General features: G+C 46.5%; 1 long non-coding RNA gene across 1 annotated transcript in view; it reads right to left on the bottom strand.

Moving 5' to 3' along the window:
- The window catches only part of LOC134738573 (uncharacterized), a 106,280-nt gene that overhangs the window by 62,206 nt on the left and 21,723 nt on the right, over nucleotides 1-22,351 (bottom strand). The gene's annotated exons all lie outside the window — the stretch shown is intronic.

The raw sequence follows: 22,351 nt of genomic DNA, 5'->3' as shown, positions 1-22,351 counted from the left end.
AAATGGTGTGTAATAGAAAGTCTTAGGGCAGCCGTGTATATTTTCTCCCCCAATGAATCAATTGAAAATGAGAAGCTCTTACCGCCGTGTTCCGGGCAGAAGCTATCAAAAGTGTAAGCCATGATATTATAATTTGATGATTTTACATCCATAAAATGGATATGGCCCAGGGCTGAAAAGTGGATGCTCCATAACTAGATGATGGTCAAGAGTTATAAAAATGAGATCCTGTCTGTTCAACATTTCTGCTTTCTTGAAAGGATACTCAGTGTCATGCTCAGGGCCTCTAATGGCCAGAAATAAAGTTCCTCCCGGTTCCAGAGCACGCCAGGGCAACCCCAAAACCCGAGCAGCTGCTTATAGCTATGTAGACTATATACTGTGCAATTCCTGGGGTGGCATTTTCATAAATATGTAGGTGGCGCCCCCTGGAGGTGTGCAATGCGCAACTTGCACAAATGGTAAGTCATCGTATCCCAAAGTCCACAAAGGAGGTAAACAAAATTCCCATCGATGTTGCCATCAGTCATGAGTCTGCCTTTTCGTCATGGGACAGTAGCAAAAACAATTTGGCCAAGTGTGCTTGGATGATCTCTAAGATGGAATCAGGGTCTCTCACTTTCAGCACTATTGACATTTGGGGCTGCATCATTATTTTGTCTTAGTGGGAGTTGTCCGGGGCATTGTAAGATGTTTAGCAGCATCCCTGGCCTTTACCCATTAGATGACAGTAGCACCACCTCCTCCAGCTGCAACAACCAAAACTGTCTCCAGACATGGGCACATGTTCTCTGGGGGGCAAAATCACCCCCTGGTTGAGAAGCTCTCAAGTAAAGACATAATATGCAGATCACATGTAAGTAAGAGAGCCTAAGGACCACACAGGTGATGCTGTACCCATGACAAAGACAGTCTTAAAGAGGTTAGAGAGGTAGAGAAACAGAAAGGAAATGAAGTCCCAGCTGCCGAGAGCAACAGATTCTGACTAGATGTTGTTGATAGTCATGTTTAAACTGAGTTAAAAGATGCTGAGAAGCCATCAGCTCCCATCCTGCTCTCCAGAGACGACGCTGCTGAAAAAGGCCTGGAGATCAACAATGCTCAGTGCACCTGTGTTTGGGGCTAAGAAACCAGAGATTGAGACAAAAAAGACATTCCCTCAATGACTACTCATTTCCAAGAGGGGAGAAAAAGTGGAATCACATAAAACTGTTGAGACTGGGTAGAGTGACTCACACCTGTAATCCCAGCACTTTGGGATTACTCCCAGGCTGAGACAGGAAGACTGCTTGAGCTCAGGAGTTCAAGACCAGCCTGGGCAACACAGCAAGACCTTGCCTCTAGAAAAAGGGAAAAAATTATCCAGGTGTGGTGATACATGCCTGTGGTCTCAGCTACTTGGGAGGCTGAGGTGGGAGGATCGCTTAAGCCCAGGAGAGAGAGGCTGCAGTGAGCCGGGATCATGCCACTGCACTCCAGCCTGGGCTACAGAGTGAGATCCTGTCTCAAAAAAGAAAAAAATTAAACAAAATTAAGGCCGGGCACGATGGCTCATGCCTGTAATTCCAGCACTTTGGGAGGCCAAGGTGGGCAGATCACGGGGTCAGGAGATCGAGACCATCCTGGCTAACACGGTGAAACCCCATCTCTACTAAAAATACAAACAATTAGCCGGACATGGTGGTGGTTGCCTATAGTCCCAGCTACTGTGGAGGCTGAGGCAGAAGAATAGAGTGAACTCAGAAGGTGGAGTTTACAGTGAGCCAAGATCATGCCACTGCATTCCAGCCTGGGCAAAAGAGTAAGACTCCATTTCAAAAAAAAAAAGAAAGAAAATTAAAAATTTTTTTGAGACCAAGTCTCACTCTGTCACCCAGGCTGGAGTGTAATGGTGCGATCTTGGCTCACTGCAACCTCCACTTCCTGGATTCAAGTGATTCTCATGTCTCAACCTCGTGCCTCAACATGACTACAGGCATGTTGTCACCATGCCTGGCTAATTTTTGCATTTTTAGTAGAGATGGGGTTTCGCCATGTTGTCCAGGATGGTCTTGAACTCCTAGGTTCAAGCAATCTACCCACCTCAGCTTCCCAAAATGCTGAGATTACAGGCATGAGCCACCATGCCCGACCTCTAACTTTTCATTATGGAAATTTCCCATATGCACAAAAAGTAGGGAGAGAATTGTACCGTGAACCCCCATGCATCCATCATCCCACTGCAAGAACTTGTCAACATTTCGCCAATCTCATTCCAGTTCCCACTTTTCTTTTCCTTCTTGCTATTTTAGAATATTTTAAAGCAAATTCCAGACATTTCATTTCACCCACATCCATAACACACCAGGGTGCATTCTTGATGTAAGGATTTTATTTTGTTTTATAACCCCTATGCCATTGCCATAGTTAATAGATTTAACATGGAGAAACTAAGATTCTTGCAGGTGGAGAAAAGATCTAATTACCACCTTAAAGCCTCTCTTACTAGAACTTCTCAGATCTGAAGGTGTACGCAAATCACCCAGGAATCTTGTTAAAGTGCAGATTCTGGCCCAGCAGGTCGTCCCGGCTGAGCCCTGAGAGTCTTCAATTCCAAAAGCTCACAGGTGATGCAATGCTGCAAGTCCATGAATCACACAAGAGGAAGGGCCAGCCAAACACCCACAACAACTGGGTGCAAAGCCCTGACTGTTCCTGACTGCAGGGCCTTCAGGGAACTGGGAAGCTGGGGACCATTTGGGAAAGAAGGGAGGTTTTTCATACCAGCTCCAGGCCCTGTAGAACTGCCAGTGAATAACAGACACAAGGTCAGCAAAGTCCAACCAACAGCACAAGTGCGTTCATATTCCACAACTACTGCAGCAAAGTACCATGAAATGGGTGGCTTCAAACAATGTCTGGGCCGGGTGCCGTGGCTCACACCTAAATAATCTCAGCACTTTGGGAGGCTGAGGTGGGTGGGTCACTTGAGGCCAGGAATTCGAGACCAGCCTGGCCAATATGGCAAAACCTCGTCTCTACTAAAAATACAAAGATTAGCCATGCATGGTGGCAGGCACCTGTAGCCCAGCTACTTGGGAGGCTGAGGGAAGAGAATGGCTTCAGCCTGGGAGGTGGAGGTTGCAGTGAACTGAGTTCGTGCCACTGCACTCCAGACTGGGCAACAGAACAAGGCTCTGTTTAAAAAAAAAAAAAAAAAAAAAAAAAAAACTGTGGAGGCCAGAAGTCCAAAATCAATCACATGTCAGCAGGACCATGCTCCTTCAGAGGTTCTAGGGGAGAATCCATTCCTTGCCTCTTCCAGCTTGTAGAGGCTACTAGAATTCCTCAACTTGTGGCTGCATGATCCAATCTCTGCCTCTGTGATCACCTTGCCTCCTCCTCTTCTCCTCTTCTGTCTGGGTCTCCACCTCTTGAAGAAGAGTGTCAGGCCTCTGAGCCCATGCTAAGCCATTATATCCCCTGTGACCTGCACGTACACATCCAGATGGCCAGTTCCTGCCTTAACTGATGACATTATCTTGTGAAATTCCTTCTCCTGGATCATCCTGGCTCAAAAGCTCCCCTACTGAGCACCTTGTGACCCCCATTCCTGCCTGCCAGAGAACAACCCCCCTTTTTCCTTTACCTACCCAAATCCTATAAAATGGCCCCACACCATCTCCCTTCACTGACTCTGTTTTCAGACTCAGCCCACCAGCACCCAGGTGAAATAAACAGCTTTATTGCTCACACAAAGCCTTTTTGGTGGTCTCTTCACAGGGGCGCATGTGAAATTTGGTGCCATGACTCAGACCGGGGGACCTCCCTTGGGAGGTCAATCCCCTGTCCTCCTGCTCTTTGCTCTGTGAGAAAGATCCACCTATGACCTCAGGTCCTCAGACTGACCAGCCTAAGAAACATCTCACCAATTTCAAATCTGGTAAGTGGCTTCTTTTTACTCTCTTCTCCAACGTCCCTCACTATCCCTCAACATCTCTATCCTTTCAATCTTGGCACCACACTTCAATCTCTCCCTTCTCTTAATTTCAATTGCTTTCATTTTCTGGTAGAGACAAAGCAGACATGTTTTATCCATGGACCCAAAACTCCAGTGCTTGTCACGGACTATGGAAGGCAGCCTTCTCTTGGTGTTTAATCATTGCAGGGACTCCTCTCTGACTATCCAACCAGGTTTCGGAGGTGTCAGACCATGCAGGGACACCTGCCTTGGTCCTTCACCCTTAGCAGCAAGTCCCGCTTTTCTGGGGGAAGGGGCAAGAACCCCTCAACCCCTTCTCCTTCACACTTAGCAGCAAGTCCCACTTTTCTGGGGGAGGGGCAGGAACCCCCTCTTATCTCTGTGCCCTGCTGCCTCATTTCTGCACCCCGACCTCTTATCTCTGTGCCCCAATCCCTTATTTCCATGCCCCGACCTCTCATCTCTGTGACCCGATCCCTTATTTCCGTGACCTGACCTCTTATCTCTGTATCCCAACCCCTTATTTCGGTGCCCCAACCTCTTATCTCTGCACCACAAGCCTTTACTCCTGCACCCTGACCCCTTTCCCGCTTTTCTGGAAGGCAAGAACCCCCCACCCCTTCTCTCTGTGTCTCTACTCTCTCTTTTCTGTAGGCTTGCCTCCTTCACTATGGGCAAGCTTCCACCCTCCATTCCCCTTTCTTCTCCCTTAGCCTGTGTTTTTAAAAACCTAAAACATCTTCAACTCACACTTGACCTAAAACCTAAATGCCTTATTTTCTTTTACAATGCTGCTTGACCCCAATACATACTCAACAGTAGTTCCAAATAGCCAGAAAATGGCACTTTCAATTTTTCCATCCTACAAGATCTGGATAATTCTTGTCATAAAATGGGCAAACGGTCTGAGATGCCTGATGTCCAGGCATTCTTTTACACATCAGTCCCTCCCTACTATCTGTTCCCAATGCAACTTGTCCCAAATCTTCCTCCTTTCCCTCCCGCCTGTCCCCCCAGTCCCAACCCCAAGCATCACTGAGTCTTTCTAATCTTCCTTTTCTACAGACCCATCTGACCTCTCCCCTCCTCGCCAGGCCTAGCTGGGTCCCAATTCTTCCTCAGCCTCTGCTCCTCCACCCTATAATCCTTTTACCACCTCCCCTCCTCACACCAGGTCTGGCTTACAGTTTCATTCATGACTAGCCCTCCCCTACCTGCCCAGCAATTTCCTCTTAAAAAGGTGGCTGGAGCTAAAGGCATAGTCAAGGTTAATGCTCTTTTTTCTTTATCCCAAATCAGATAGCGTTCAGGCTCTTCTTCATCAAATATAAAAATCCAGCCCAGTTCATGGCTCATTTGGCAGCAACCTGAGATGCTTTACAGCCCTAGACCCTGAAAAGTCAAAAGGCCGTCTTCTTCTCAATATACATTTTATTACCCAATCTGCTCCCGACATTAAATAAAATTCCAAATATTAAATTCCGGCCCTCGAACCCCACAACAAGACTTAATTAACCTCGCCTTCAAGGTGTACAATAATACAATAGAGGCAGCCAAGTAACAACATATTTCTGAGTTGCAATTCCTTGCCTCCACTGTGAGACAAACCCCAGCCACATCTCCAGCACACAAGGACTTCCAAACACCTAAAGTACAGTGGCCAGGTGTTCCTCCAGAACTACCTCCTCCAGGAGCTTGCTACAAGTGCCACAAATCTGGCCACGAAGACAAGAATGCCTACAGCCCGGGATTCCTCCTAAGCCATGTCCCATCTGTGCGGGGATCCACTAGAAATCGGAGGGTTCAACTCACCTGACAGCCACTTCCAGAGCCCCTGGAACTCTGGCCCAAGGCTCTCTGACTGACTCCTTCCCAGATCTTCTTGGTTTAGCAGCTGAAGACTGACTGCCCGATCAATCGCCTCGGAAGCCTACAGGACCATCACAGATGCTCTAGGTAACTCTCACAGTGGAGGGTAAGTCCGTCCCCTTCTTAATCAATACGGAGGCTACCCACTCCACATTACATTCTTTCCAAGGGCCTGTTTCCCTTGCCTCCATAACTGTTGTGGGTATTGACAGCTAGGCTTCTAAACCTCTTAAAACTCCCCAACTCTGGTGCCAACTTAGACCATAGTCTTTTAAGCACTCCTTTTTAGTTATCCCCACCTGCCCAGTGCCCTTATTAGGCTGAGGCACTTTAACTGAATTATCTGCTTCCCTGACTATTTCTGGACTACAGCTACATCTCATTGCCACCCACCTTAACCTACAAGTAGGAGATACCTCTACTCCCTCCTTGGCGACCTATCATGCACCCCTTACCATCTCATTAAAACCTAATCACCCTTACCCCGCTCAATGCCAATATCCCATCCCACAGCATGCTTTGAAAGGATTAAAGCCTGTTATCACTCGCCTGCTAAAGCATGGCCTTTTAAAGCCTATAAACTCTCCTTACAATTCCATTTTACCTGTCCTAAAACCAGACAAGCCTTACAAGTTAGTTCAGGATCTGCGCCTTATCAACCAAATTGTTTTGCCTATGGTAACACAGGCAAACATGGCACCCCATGGTGCCAAACACATATACTCTCCTATCCTCAATACCTCCCTCCACAACCCGTTATTCTGTTCTGGATCTCAAACATGCTTTCTTTACTATTCCTTTGCACCCTTCATCCCAGCCTCTCTTTGCTTTCACTTGGGCTGACCCTGACACCCATCAGGCTCAGCAAATTACCCGGGCTGTACTGCCGCAAAGCTTCACAGACAGACCCCATTACTTCAGTCAAGCCCACATTTCTTCCTTATCTGTTACTTATCTCAGCATAATTCTCATAAAATCACACGTGCTCTCCCTGCCGATTGTGTCTGACTAATCTCTCAAACACCAACCCCTTCTACAAAACAACAACTCCTTTCCTTCCTGGGCATGGTTGGATACTTTCACCTTTAGATACCTGGTTTTGCCATCCTAACAAAACCATTATATAAACTCACAAAAGGAAACCTAGCTGACCCCATAGATCCTAAATCCTTTCCCCACTCCTCTTTCTGTTCCTTGAAGACAGCTTTAAAGACTGCCCCCACCCGAGGTCTCCCTGACTCATCCCAACCCTTTTCATTACACACAGATGAAGTACAGGGCTGTGCAGTCGAAATTCTTACACAAGGACCAGGATCGCGTCCTGTAGCCTTTTTGTCCAAACAACTTGACCTTACTGTTTTAGGCTGGCCATTATGTCTCCGTGCAGCAGCTGCTGCTGCCCTAATACTTTTAGAGGCCCTTAAAATCACGAACTATGCTCAACTCACCCTCTACAGCTCTCATAATTTCCAAAATCTATTTTCTTCCTCACACCTGCTGCGTATACTCTCTGCTCCCCGGCTCCTTTGGCTGTACTCACTCTTTGTTGAGTCTCCCACAATTACCATTGTTCCTGGCCCAGACTTCAATCCAGCCTCCCATATTATTCCTAATACCACACCTGGCCCTCATGACTGCATCTCTCTGATCCACCTGACGTTCACCCCATTTCCCCACATTTCCTTCTTCCCTGTTTCTCACCCTGATCACACTTAGTTTATTGATGGCAGTTCCACCAGGCCTAATCACCACACACCAGCAAAGGCAGGCTATGCTATAGTACAAGCCACTAGCCCACCTCTTAGAACCTCTCATTTCCCTTCCATCGTGGAAACCTATCCTCAAGGAAATAACTTCTCAGTGTTCCATCTGCTATTCTGCTACTCTTCAGGGATTATTCAGGCCTCCTCCCTTCCCTACACGTCAAGCTCACCCACCCAGGACTGGCAAATTAGCTTTACCCAACGTGCCCTGAGTCAGGAAACTAAAATACTTCTTGTTCTAGGTAGACTTTCACTGGATAGATAAAGGCCTTTCCCACAGGGTCTAAGAAGGCCACCATTGTCATTTCTTCCCTTCTGTCAGACACAATTCCTCAGTTTGGCCTTCCCACCTCTATACAGTCCAATAGCAGACTGGCCTTTATTAGTCAAATCAGCCAAGCATTTTTTCAGGCTCTTAGTATTCAGTGAAGCCTTTATATCCCTTACAGTCCTCAGTCTTCAGGAAAGGTAGAACAGACTAATGGTCTTTTAAAAACACACCTCACCAAGCTCAGCCACCAACTTAAAAAGGACTGGACAATACTTTTACCACTTTCCCTTCTCAGAATTCAGGCCTGTCCTCGGAATGCTACAAGGTACAGCCCATTTGAGCTCCTGTATAGACGCTCCTTTTTATTAGGCCCCAGTCTCATTCCAGACAAAAGACCAACTTGGACTGTGCCCCCAAAAAACTTGTCATCCCTACTGTCTTCTGTCTAGTCATACTCCTATTCACCGTTCTCAACTACTCATACATGCCCTGCTCTTATTTACACTGCCAGTTTACATTGTTTCTCCAAGCCATCACAGCTGATATCTCCTGGTGCTATTCCCAAACCGCCACTCTTAACTCTTAAATAAATAATCTTTGCTGGCAAGGCTATGCTGAACCTCCTTAGGCACTCTCTAATTAGATGTCCTAGGTCCTCCCAATTCTTAGTCCTTTAATACCTGTTTTTCTCCTTCCCTTATTCCGTTTAGTTTTTCAATTCATACAAAACTGTAGCCAAGTCATCACCAGTAATTCTAAATAACAAATCTTCCTTCTAACAACCCCACAATATCACCCCTTACCACAAAATCTTCCTTCAGCTTAATCTCTCCCACTCTAGGTTCCCACGCCGCCCCTAATCCTGCTCGAAGCAGCCCTGAGAAACATCGCCCATTGTCTCTCCATACCACCCCAAAAAAATTTTCACCGTCCCAACACTTTACCACTATTTCATTTTATTTTTCTTATTAATATAAGAAGACAGGAACGTCAGGCCTCTGAGCCCAAGCTAAGCCATCATATCCCCTGTGACCTGCACGTACACATCCAGATGACCGGTTCCTGCCTTAACTGATGACATTCTACCATAAAATAAATGAAAATGGCCTGTTCCTGCCTTAACTGATGACATTGTCTTGTGAAATTCTTTCTCCTGGCTCATCCTGGCTCAAAAGCTCCCCCACTGAGCACCTTGTGACTCCCACTCCTGCCTGCCAGAGAGCACCCCCTTTTTTCTTTACCTAACCAAATCCTATAAAACAGCCCCACCCCTATCTCCCTTCGCTGACTCTCTTATTGGACTCAGCCCGCCTGCACCCAGGTGAAATAAAAAGCTTTATTGCTCACACAAAGCCTGTTTGGTGGTCTCTTCACACGGATGCGCATGAAAAAGTGTGTCCTTTTTTTTTTTTTAAGATGGAGTTTCACTCTTGTTGCCCAGGCTGGAGTGCAATGGCATGATCTCAGCTCACTGCCACCTCCTCTTCCTGGGTTCAAGACACTCTCCTGCCTCAGCCTCCCCAGTAGCTGGGATTGCAGGCACGCGCCACCATGCCCACCTAATTTTGTATTTTTAGTACAGATGGGGTTTCTCCATGTTGGTCAGGCTGGTCTCGAACTCCTGACCTCAGGTGCTCCACCCGCCTCGGCCTCCCAAAGTGCTGGGATTACAAGCATGAGCCACTGTGCCCGGACAAAAGTGTCCTCTTATAGGGACACTTGTCTTTAGATGTACAGCCTACCTAAAATACTCCAGGATAATCTCATCTCAAGATCCTTAACTTAATTACATCTGCAAAGACCCTTTTTCCAAATAATGCCACCTCCACAGATTCTAGGCACAAGGATCTGGACATATCTTGTGCAAAGCCACCATTCAGCTCACTACACTAGAAAGAGGAAAAACAATGAAGTAACAAAAAGGCGCAGAAGAAAGAACAGATGCAGCTTGTGTGGCAGTGGCCATGAAGGCAGGCTGGGGTAAAACTGTGTTAACAGAACCCCCAGATGGAACCCAAGTGCGGCCGTCTGCTCCCAGCTACTCACAGAGAACGTTTCTGTTTCTGACAGCAGAGTAAGAGAAGAGCTGGGAAGAGTGATAGCCCATTCTCTGTTGGCCTAATTCCTAAGGAATCGTGCTTCTGCCTTTGGGCCATTCTCAAGTCTTGTTCAAGGATAAAATGATTTATTGATGGCCGTAATTAAAAAGCAATGCCAACAGAAGCAGCATCAGCATTTTTCATTTGTACTTACACATGAGCAACAGCAGTTTAGGGAAACAGGTGCCTTTAGGTTCTGTTTTCTCCATCTAGAAAAGGGCTGCCTTCGTGGAATGCTGGTCCTGGGGAGAAGCCTCACGTCTATAGCAGGAATTGATACAGTTTTGAATTCCGATTGGTACACGGAGCTACCCGTCCTCATTTCAAGCACTTCTGGTTTGTTCTGGGTTCCGTGGGTGAGCAATGAGTAGAACTCTGGGGAGGAGGATTTGGGGCGAGTGTGGTTTTGATCCCCAGAGAGAGCTGCTTTTCCATCAGTGTCTTGACTGAGATTCAGAATGGGCTTCTCCACTGAAGATGGGAGTACTGGGCTGATTTAAGGCAGGTGATTGACTTGTTTTGGTGGCTACTTTTATACTAGCTGGTTAACGAGTTATTTTCTTCATTAGTTTCAGGCGTGTGAACTTAATGAAGCATTGGACCTCCCACATTACAAGGAAAATAAAGATATAGCTAATATGATAGGTTTGAAGGAGTTAGTGAACAAACACAGTAGGGCCACACATTATTGTTAAAGACATGAAGGCATGAACGTGTATCTCGTCTAAATGGACTCTCTGCAGCCATGCTGTTCCACCTGAAAATTAGTAGATAGAAATTCAGCAAATGCTTGGACAGGGGATACTCTCAGAAGTATTCTGACTAAGCAGCATGATTTCTTTTCATATCACTAAAGTAATTTCTTCCCAAATTGACTCTGGACTAAATCTTATGATACCTACTTGTTCTGATTGTACTTAGACACCTGAAAACAAGGTGGGGGCAGTGGTAAGAGGAGCTGTTGAATGAAATTAAACATTTGTAGAATGCCTACTGAGGATAAAGCCCTGTGCTTTGTGCCAGGGAGATTCCAGAATAAATGAGGCACAGACCTACTCTCAGGAAGCTTTTGCAAACTAATGGAGAAAACACATCTGCAGGCAATGACTTATGGTATAAGAGGAAACGGGGCAAGGTGCGGTGACTCACACCTGTAATCCCAGCACTTTGGGAGGCCGAGGTAGGTGCATCACTTGAGGTCGGGAGCTCAAGACCAGCCTGGCCTACATGGCGAAACCTGTCTCTACTAAAAATACACACACAAAAAAAATGAGCCAGGTTTGATGGTGTGCACCTGCAATCCCAGCTACTTGGGAGGCTGAGGCACAAGAATCATTTCAACCCTGGAGGTGGAGACTGTAGTGAGCCAAGATCCCACCACTGCACTCCAGCCTAGGAGACAGAGCGAGACTCTGTCAAAAAAAAAAAAAAAAAAAAAAGGAAATAAGATTGGTGTTGAATGGGAAATCTAAGCAGGATAGAATGGCAGGAGAGCGCCCACTTGCCCAGCTCCAATAACACTTTTGACAGCCATAACTATATTGCAGGGATGCCCATTCCTCATGGTATCTGAAGCCCCATGAAGGCTTGCATCTGGAGGCTAGTTCACTCTTGACTTTAAGATCAGGGGATACAAGGAATGATTTTCATCTATCCCAAGCCAAGAGTCCAGCCAAAAATCTAGGCCTGAGACAATGAGAAAAAGCAAGTCATGAACATGTCAGCCATTTCATCATCATCATCATCATCATCAAAAACAAAAGACAGACTTGTAACCGTCTTGTGTGCCTGGCTCTCGTCTTAGTTCAAAATACAGAAGGAAATTCTATGGCCAGTGAACAATGATCAAAATAGCTCTCATCACACTTGTCTGCCACCATGTAAGACGTGTCTTTTGCCTTCCACAATGATTTTGAGGCTTCTTCAGCCACATGGAACTGTGAGCCCATTAAACCTCTTTTTCTTTATAAATTTCCCAGTCTTCAGTAATAAAATAGTGGGTTGTCCACAACATCAATGAACGATGCTGTCACTTGTTCCAAACGTGTATCATTTAGGATGTTTGGATAAAAAACAACCAAAAATAAATAAGTACTAAGCAAACTCAGGGCTACATAATCCCTGTGGTGAGGTAACTGACAATGGATACAACTGGGACAGTTTACTGTTAAATCACCTCTATCTACACGTGCCCAAGCAGTGAGATACTTGGCTTTAATCCTAAGAAATCATGGTGCACATTTACTCCTGCCTTCCAACTGGCCGTTAACATCACCTCCTCAGAGAAGCCCTCATTTCTGTGCTTCCACTCTGCCTTTTTTTTAGCATTTAGCAGAGCATCAGTCACCATCCGTAACTGGGAACAATGATTGTAAGAAACAGAAACCCACTTGCATGAGCTGGAGGGAAAGGAGCACACCTTATCTCTAACAGGCAAACTCATGGACATGGGAAACAAATGAGAGGCCATGAGAGAATGGAAACTGCAGTTACAGAAACCAAAATTCCTCTTTCTGACTCTCAGAAGCCCATGGTCTCTTTCTTTTTTTTTTCTTTTCTTTTCTTTTTTTTTTTTTTTTTTTTGAGACGCAGTCTCGCTGTCAACCAGGCTGCAGTGCAGTGGTGTGATCTCAGCTCACTGCAAGCTCCTCCTCCCGGGGATCATGCCATTCTCCTGCCTCAGCCTCCTGATTAGCTGAGACTACAGGCACCCGCCACCACACCTGGCTAATTTTTTGTATTTTTAGTAGAGATGGGGTTTCACCATGTGAGCCAGGATGGTCTCCATCTCCTGACATCATGATCCACCCAACTTGGCCTCCCAAAGTGCTGGGATTGCAGGTGTGAGCCACTGCGCCTGGCAGCCCCTGGTCTTTCTTATCAGCCCTGTGCACTTTCTTATCTCTGCTTCTCTCACTCACAACCAATTTTCCCTTTTGGCTGGTGGCCCATCATGGCAGCCAGCAGAGCCCACCACCAGCTGATCTGTTAGTTGCTGGATATCTTGGAGAGGGAGGGAGGAAAGGAGGGAGAGAGGGAGAGAGAGAGAGAGAGAGAATGACAATTGGGCTTCTGGTCAACCAATAGAGTATAGGGAGGGAAGTACCATGGTACAAATATGGCGCCAAGACCTGCTTTCCAGCATGGCCAGTGAGTAGGGAAATTGAGGGAAGGTACCTGCAAATACAGCAGACATCTCAGAACATGCTCTCTGTTCTTAATTCTCTCTCCTGCCTTCTCCTAGATTGTAAACATCACAAGACAATCTAGGATAATACCTGGCTCAAAATATTTGAGAAAGAGAAAAAGGAAGGGATAGGATCAAACTCTGGACTTCATGGTTTCCTAAATTCACTCTGCAAGTTTTTGTGTTTTTTATTTGTTTTTTGAGACAGAGTCTCACTCTGCTGCCCAGGCTGGAGTGCAATGGCATAATCTTGGCTCACTGAACCTCTGCCTCCCAGGTTCAAGCAAATCCCCTGCCTCAGCCTCCTGAGTAGCTGGCATTACAGGAACGCACCGCCACATCAGTTAATTTTTGTATTTTTAGCAGAGACGGGGTTTCACCATGTTGGCAAGGCTGGTCTCAAACTATTGACCTCGTGATCCACCCACCTCGGCCTCCCAAAGTGCTGGGATTACAGGTGTGAGCCACCACACCTGGCCGACTCTGCAAGTATTTAACTGAATGAATGTCACTCCCTGAGAATCAAAAGAAAGGCATTAAATGTCCATTAGGTTTAATCATGGTCAGCAGCTGTGGGGTGTACTGGGTTTGGGATCAGTGGGATGAGGAACAAGCATGTTCTCCAAACCACCATGCAGGGTGGGGAGGGGTTAACTAGGCCAAAGACAACGGGCGGTGTAGGTGCCTGGGTTTCAAACAGCTTATGCCAGGCCTAAAAACCAACGCTGAGGCAGAAACTGTATTAAGCAAATTGATGACACAATGGAGGGGGTCAAAAAGTTTAATATTGCTAAGAAGAATACAAATATTGATCATGAAATATGTTATGGTTATCACGCCATCTCCTGCTACACGCCAGGTTTCCTTTACCGTGAGATAGAAGAGATTTGTGGATCTGACCTAACCCTTTAAATTGTAAGGTCCCTGAGAGTGGGCTCATGACATTCATGTTTTATAAATGTGGCATAAAGGCTCACACTGGTTGCCATGTGGCCCAATCCCAGTTCGATGCTACATTCAAAGAACCATCATTCCAGCATCCAAGCATACTTAAAGGCAACTGAAATGTTTACCGCCGTCCCTCAAGACAAACACCAAAGAAAAATTATTTTCAAAATGCATAGCAACACTTCCTAAAATCTTATTTTCCCATCTCTTTCTCTCGCTCTACCACATTCCCAGCAGTTTCCCAGGAGCAAAACTGTCATAAAGACCCAGGAGCAAAATGATTAATGACTTCACTATATCTGATTCTGATTTAGTTGGTTTAGAGTGGTGTCTGGGCATACGTATTTTTTGAAATCTTGCTGGGCACAGTGGCACACACCTGTAGTCTCAGCTACTCGGGAGGCTGAAGCAGAAGAATCACTTGAGCCTAGGAGTTTGAGTCCAGCCTGGACAACATAGCAAGACCCTGTCTCTGAAAACAAAAACTAAAACAAAAGCAAATCTCTCCGCTGCAGTCAGGGTTGATAACTAGTTGATCAAATAATTGTGGTAGCCAATCTTCGCAATGGACCTTAATATTCCCACCTCCTGGTATTATTCATTGTGGAATCTGTCTTAGCTAGTCCTCAATTGGGTCTGGTTTGCAGGCCCCACCTTGAGAGGCTAGTCCCACCTCCTACCCCACATATGATTTTACACTAACTTTCAAGACTGACCTAAAAATGTAAAATGTACTTGTTTTCACCTTGTTTCCAAGGAAACAACTACTTTAAACACTCATTTGGAATGATTAGGCAAATTTGAACACTGGCTGAATATTAGAAGATATTTGCTTCAAAATAACCCAGCTTGGTAATGAGATGATGGCGGCTGAGGCTGGAGATAGGCACAGAGGGGTTCATTATCAAATAGAAACAAGTGGAGAAAACGGAATATTTTCCATAATAAAAATTTAAGGTAAAAATGAAAGTGTATTGGGTGCATAAAAAGAATCTATGGTCTCACAGGCATGAGCTCCCACTGGCCATGTTAGGGATAACTTGAACATCAAAAATAAAAGTAACGGCCAGGTGCAGTGGCTGATGCCTCTAATCCCAGCACTTTGGGAGACCGAGGTGGGTGCATCACTTGAGCCCCGGAGTTTGAGACCAACCTGAGCAACATAGTGAGACCCCATCTCTAAAATAAATAAATATAAATAAAAGTGACTAAAATTGATTGTAGAATATCAACTCTATTTGAGTCTATAAAGATTGCTGGCCGAGGGGGGCAATGGGGAGCAGGAGAAAGAGAATATATTTGTGACCTAGGTTATTTTCCTTCGTTTTGAGAGAATCTTCAGGTCTCCTGGGTCTTCTAGCCCAGTATTTATTTTTATTTTTTGTTTACTTATTTATTTATTTATTTTGAGATGGAGTCTCACTCTGTCACCAGACTGGAGTGAAGTGGTGTGATCTCAGCTCACTGCAACTTCCAGGTCCCAGGTTCTAGTGATTATACTGCATCAGCCCCACTAGTAGTTGGGACTACAGGTACCTGCCACTTCACAGAGATAATTTTTTTTTTTTTTTTTGAGACAGAATCTGGCTCTGTTGCCCAGGCTGGAGTGCAGTGGTACAATCTCGGCTCACTGCAACCTCCACCTCCCAGGTTCATGCCATTCTCCTGTCTCAGCCTCCCGAGTAGCTGGGACTACGGGCAACTTCCACCACACCCGACTAATTTTTTTGTACTTTTAGTAGGGACGGGGTTTCACCGTGTTAGCCGGGATGGTCTCGATCTCCTGACCTCGTGGTCTGCCTGCCTTGGCCTCCCAAAGTGCTGGGATTACAGACATGAGCCACTGTGCCCGGCCACACCCAGCTAATTTTTGTATTTGTTGTAGAGATGGTGTTTCACCATGTTGGACCAGGCTGGTCTTGAGCTCCTGACATCAAGTGATCCGCCCACCTTGGCATCGCAAAATACAAGGATTACAGGTGTGAGCCACCACACCCTGCCGATTTTCCTTAGTTTTCAGAGAACCTTTGTGTCCCCTGGGTGTTCTAGCCCAGTATATCTCAAACTTTGCTGCACTGAGGACCTTGCTGAAATGCAGGTTCTCATCTGGGATGCTCAGTGGGCCAGCAAATCTGCATTGGTTTAGGAAGCTCACCCTGAGTAGCAAGCTTCAGTGAGGACCAGGCAGGCCCCTGCCTGCCAACCCCCTCTCAGCTGGGCTTGACTCTGGCTCTCTCCCGCCAGGGTTCCTCCCCTCAAAATAGGAGCTATTTTCAAAAAGCCTCTTGGAAAAAAGGCCCTGTTTTCAAATTGGGTTGTTTAGGATTGGCCATCTGCTCACCATGGGGTTTTAAGGCCTTTGCCCAGACCCCCACAACCAACTTAGAACTGACATTTTTACTCTTGAAGGCCCCACTCCACACCATATTAAATTCATTAAAATCAACCCCCATTACAGGCATATCTCAGGCATCATGCCCTCGGAACGGAGTTGCAGCTGACCACTTGACAATGTTGCAAAGCATTAAACATGCATTCATTTCCGCCTTGCAGTTTTCATATTTAGGAGCCAACTGTCTTAGGTCTAAAGCATTCATGTCCAAGCATTGTTACAGGCCCCAGACACTATGCTTCCGAGCCTTAATGGCCTCTGCAATGCTGGTTCCTACTGCCCCACCCCTGGGTTCTGGCCAGCTAGCCCACGCCACCTCACTGCTCCCCCACTCAAATGTGCCTTAGATGTGTGGTTTCCAAACTCATCTACACTTTAAGGTCACCTGGGGTTATTTTTAAATCTTCCAAAACCCAGGCCAAATGTATTTGGCATTTCCCCAGAACAATTAAACCTCAACCTCTGGAATGGGACATAGCATCGGTTTTTTTTTTGTTTTGTTTTTGGGACAGAGCGTCGCTCTGTTACCCAGGCTGGAGTGCAGTGGCACGATCATAACTCACTACAGCCCCCAACACCTGGGCTCAACCAACCCTCCCACTTCAACCTCCAGGGTAGCTGGGATCACAGGCAGGCATCACCACGCCTGGCTAATTTTTAAATTTTTTATGGAGACAGTATCTCCCTATGTTCTCCAGGCTGGTCTCAAACTCCTGGGCTCAAGCGATCCTCCCACCTGAGCCTCCCAAAGTGCTGGGATTATACGCATGAGCCACCACGCCTGGCCATCAGCATCGGTATTTTTTGAAGCACAGACAAGTTTGGGAACTACAACCTTAGACTGAGCTCGGTTTCCTAGCCCTTTCTGACGGTAGGATTCTGCTGGGCTGCTTTTGAAAACAGAGCTCCCCAGGCTCTTCCCCAGGTAATTCTGATTCATTAGGTCTGGGGTGGGCCCTGGAATGTGCATTTTTTACGAGGTCCCTCTGGGTGAATCAGGCTAAAGCCAGTTTGGAATCTGAGACTTTGGAGGTCATTCCCCAGCTTCCCTCCTAACCCAGTTCCCAGCTTGGCCCACCTCACCCAGGCTGTGTCACGTCTGACTTCGCAGATTACACCTGAGAGGGAAGCCCCAGCCATCACGATGTGAGAACATTTTACAATGACGAGGAAATGCCAAATACATTTTAAAACTCATTCAGGATTAGCGTTCACTTTAAACTTGACAGACTCTGAAAACGGGCTGACCATGTGCTGTGCACAACCCTTAGTGCTCTTCTGTGACTAATATTTGGATAATTGATTGTTGGGAGCTCAGGAAGCCTCTCTCTCTCAGAGGGGTCGAGGATAACTTCCTTATTTCTGAGTTAGGGACAAAATGAGGGTGTCCTGCCTTTTGCTAGACAGAATACTGTCCTCCAAAAATTCACATTCACCAGGAATCCCAGAATGTGACCTTATTAGAAAATAGGGGTGGGGCTTGGTGGCTCATGCCTGTGATCTTAGCACTTTGGGAGGCTGAGGCAGGAGGATCACTTGAGGTCAGGAGTTCGAGACCAACCTGGCTAGCATGGCAAAACCCTGTCTCTACAAAAACACAAAAATTAGGCATGGTGTTGTGCACCTGTAATCCCAGCTACTTTGGAGGCTGAGGCTGAAGAATCACTTGAACCCAGGAGGCAGAGTTGCAGTGAGCTGAGTTTGTGCCACTGAACTCCAGCCTGGGCAACAGAGAAAGACTCCATCTCAAAAAAAAGAAGAGAAAATAGGGTCACTGCAGATCTAATTACAAAGAGGTCATAATGGAATAGCGTGGACCTGAAATGGAGTAATAATGGCATCCCCATGGGAAGAGAAGAAGAGACAGAGACAGACAGGGGAGAAGGCTACATGAGAATGAAGGAAGAGAATGGAATGATGTGGCCACAAGCCAAGGATTGCCAGCAACCACTAGAAGCCAGAAGAGGCAAGGAGGGATTCATCCCTAGAGCCTTCAGAGGGAGCACAGCCCTGCCCATTTCAGACATCAAGCTTCCGGAACTGGAGAGAATGACTTTGTGTTGTCCTGAGCCATCCATTTGGGGAACTTCGTTAGAACAGTCACAGCCAGGTCATGTGCTCCTGAATGCATCTCAGGCATTAATAAACACTGTCTTGGCTGGGCAGGGTGGCTCACCCCTGTAATCCCAGCACTTTGGGAGGCCAAGGTGGGTAGATCACCTGAGGTCAGGAGTTTGAGACCAGCCTGGCCAACACTGACTGTGAAACCCCATCTCTACTAAAAAGACAAAAAAAAGAAAGAAAGAAATTAGCCAGGCATGGTGGCGGGCGCCTGTAATCCCAGCTACTCGGGAGGCTGAGGCAGAGAATCACTTGAACCTGGGAGGCGGAGGTTGCAGTGAGCCAAGATGGTGTCATTGCACTCCAGCCTAGGCAACAAGAGTGAAACTGTCTCAAACAAAAAAAAGAAAGAAAGAAAAAAATCATAGTTTTAAGTCCACTCAGTGGAGTTTAAAAATACATTCCATTGTGCAGTGCTTTTGGAATCTTTTCTAAACTTCTGTCGCACATAATCTAATTTGATTTTCATAGCAACTCCCTGAGGTGGATAGGGGAGGCCTTTCTGAACACCTATTTTCTAGTTTGCATTAAAAGAATGGAATTGGCTGGGACCAGTGGCTCATGCCTATAATCCCAGCACTTTCTGATACAGAAGGGAAGTGCTCAGAAGGGAAGAATGTGGTCCCTTTAAATGACATGGAAGTGAGGAAGGGAAGTACTGGGTAGAGGAGGGTGTGGTCCCTGGCTAGGGCTCCACCCAAGGGCCTGCGCCCACGGACCTAGGTGAGGACAGGCATTTTTGTTTTCCTGCCCAAATGTTGCATTTCCCAAGACCACCCTGGCTCACTGTATTTTTTGTAGAAACGGGGTCTCACTATGTTGGCCAGGCTGGTCTTGAACTCCTGGACTCAAGAAGTCCACCTGCCTCAGCCTCTCAAAGTGCCAAGATTACAAGCATGAGCCACTGCACCTGGCTGATTCCTTAGTTTTCTTTTTCTCTTTGCCCATTGCCTGGATTCCATAAGCAGAAGGAAAACCCAGGGGCTGACTTTGTAGGCAAGACTCTTTCCTCTTCAAAACATAAGTGGGTTCAAGTGGTACCAAACCTGAAACATGTTTATAACTTAACATCTTTTCTTCCTATGCCTTCAATCTCTTGAGCAATGACAAAAGGCACTGAATTCTTTCTTTTTTGACACATAGTCTGTGCCCTCAAAGAACACTGACACCCTGGCAACATCCATTCGAAGAGCTTCTCCGTACCTCCCCTCCTTTATCCCCAAGGTCACTGGGTCAGAGCTCACGGGGTCATTCACAACATGATGTTTAACATCGAGACGCTCTGGAATTGCTCCTTCAAGGCTCAGAAGAAGACCCAGTGCTGAGACAATCGTGTTCTCTCTCTCTCTGGATCACTGCACAGAGACAAGGACTGCCGGAGACCCTGGCTTCCCTGGCTGCTGCCTCTCATTCCTGCACCTGTGGGATGGGAGTTCGAAGCTGTGCAACCTTGACCAAGTTACTTACCCTCTCTAAGCATATGTTTCCCTAAATGTGAAATAGGGATGATGGTGATGTGTTTATTTCACAGATTTGATAGAAGGATTAAATGAGAGATGCATCAAAACAGTGGGCACAGGGTCGATGCTCAGGGAGCTTTCTCTTTTCTTATCAATAGACAGGTCTCCATGAGGACAGAGACTGGCTTCATCTTGACTGTAGCCTCAGGGCTGGCCACAGTGTCTGCACCCAGCAGGACTTCAGTAAATATCTGTTTATACACTAACCACAGACTTACGCATAAAAGCCCTTTGGAAGAAAGTTGACCATTTCATGCACCTTCAGACGATGAAGAGCAATGATGACGACTTTAGCTCGAGAGGGTCTCAGTGCCCATTCATCACCACTGTGAAAGGGCAGAAACCAGAGCTGTGTGTTTAACTCCCAGCCCCAAAACCTGGCTTTGCTTTATCACTATGAGCTTCCAATGGCATCCCTTTAGAATGGGGCCTCTCTCTTCTTCCCCAAGGCACCAGCCTTCGCCCCAGACCTATCCTTACTACCTGGTTCCTCCTCTCTGTACTCTGAGCCCATGCTGTGCTCATCAGATAGCAACATGGGAGAATACAGCAGCCCAGAATGCAGGCTGCAGAGTTAGATCCCCAGAACAGGATCTCAGCCGGCTCCATCCTTCCTCAGCTGGGCGACCATGGCCAATGACTTGCTCTCTGTGCCTGAGTTGCTGCATCTGTGAAATGAAGATTGTCATAGTCCCTGCTTCAAAGAGTCACTGGGAGGATTAACTGAGAAAATGCAGGGAAGGTGCACTTCGGGAGACTAAGGCAGGTGGATAACTTGAGGTCAGGAATTCAAGACCAGACTGGTCAACACGGCAAAACCCCGACTCTACTAAAAATACAAAAATTAGCCAGGCATGGTGGCAGGAACCTGTAATCCCAGCTACTTGGGAGGCTGAGGCATGAGAATCGCTTCAACCTGGGAGGCAGAGGTTGCAGTGAGCCGAGATGCTGCCACTGCATTCCAGCCTGGGCAACAAGAGTGAAACTCTGTCTCAAAAAAAAAAAAAAGTCCATCATTCTTATTAATGGAGGCCAAATCATCTCAGTGCTTCTTTGGGTGATCAGTACACTACAATCCAGTGTTATCCAATAGACCAGACGTCCCCAGCCCCCAAACCATGGACCAGTAGTGGTCTGTGGCCTGTTAGGAACTGGGCTGCACAGAAGGAGGTGAGCAGCAGGCTAGCAAGTGAAGCTTCATCTGTATTTACAGCTGATCTCCCGGCTGAGCTCTGTCTCCTGTCAGATCAGCAGTGGCATTAGATTCTCATAGGAGCACCAACCCTATTGTGAACTGCATGTGGAAGGGATCTAGGTTGTGTGGTCCTTATGAGAATCTAATGCCTGATGATCTGTCACTGTCTCCCACCACCCTGAGATGGGATTATCTAGTTGCAGGAAAACAAGCTCAGGGCTCCCACTGATTCTACATTAGGGTGAGTTGTATAATGATTTCATTATATATTATAATGTTAATAATAATAGAAATAAAAGTACACAATAAATGTAATGCACTTGAATCATCCCAAAACTTCCCCCCACAAATCCATGGAAACTGGTCCTTGGTGCTAAAAAAATTGGGGACCACTGCAATAGACTGTTCAGTCATGGTCCAATCAAACATTCTGCCATGGCAGGTTGCTGTACTCTGCACTGTCCAACATGGCAACTGCTCGCCACCCACATGGGCTGTTGAGCCCTTGAAATGTGGCTGGTGAGAATGAAGAGCTGAATTTTCAATTTTCTCTTAATTTAACTAATTTTTTTTTTTTTTTTTTTTTTTTTGAGACAGAGTCTCACTCTATCCTGCAGGCTGGAGTGCAGCGGCACAATCTCATCTCACTGCAACCTCCATCTCCCGGGTTCAAGCAATTCTCCTGCCTCAGCCTCCTGAGTGCCTGGGATTACAGCAACCCGCCATCATGCCCGGCTAACTTTTGTATTTTTGTAGAGATGGGATTTCACCATGTTGGCCAGGCTGATCTTGAACTCCTGACCTCAGGTGATCTGCCCAATTTGGCCTCCCAAAATGCTGGGATTACAGGTGTGAGACACCACGCCCGGCCTTAATTCATTTCTAAATCACAATATCTAAACAACAAGCGGCTAGGAGCTACCATAGTGTACAAGGCAGCTGCAGAATCACAGCAAATTGTCAATGACCCTCTCCTGCTTCAAGTTGACTTTTCCCCTCATGGTGACTCTAGATTCTTTCCTCTT

This window comes from Pongo pygmaeus, chromosome 18 (assembly GCF_028885625.2).
Source record: "Pongo pygmaeus isolate AG05252 chromosome 18, NHGRI_mPonPyg2-v2.0_pri, whole genome shotgun sequence".
In the NCBI taxonomy this organism is placed as follows: Eukaryota; Metazoa; Chordata; class Mammalia; order Primates; family Hominidae; genus Pongo; species Pongo pygmaeus.
Note: the sequence above shows the minus strand (reverse complement) of the source record. Positions and strands in the feature narration are given on the sequence as shown.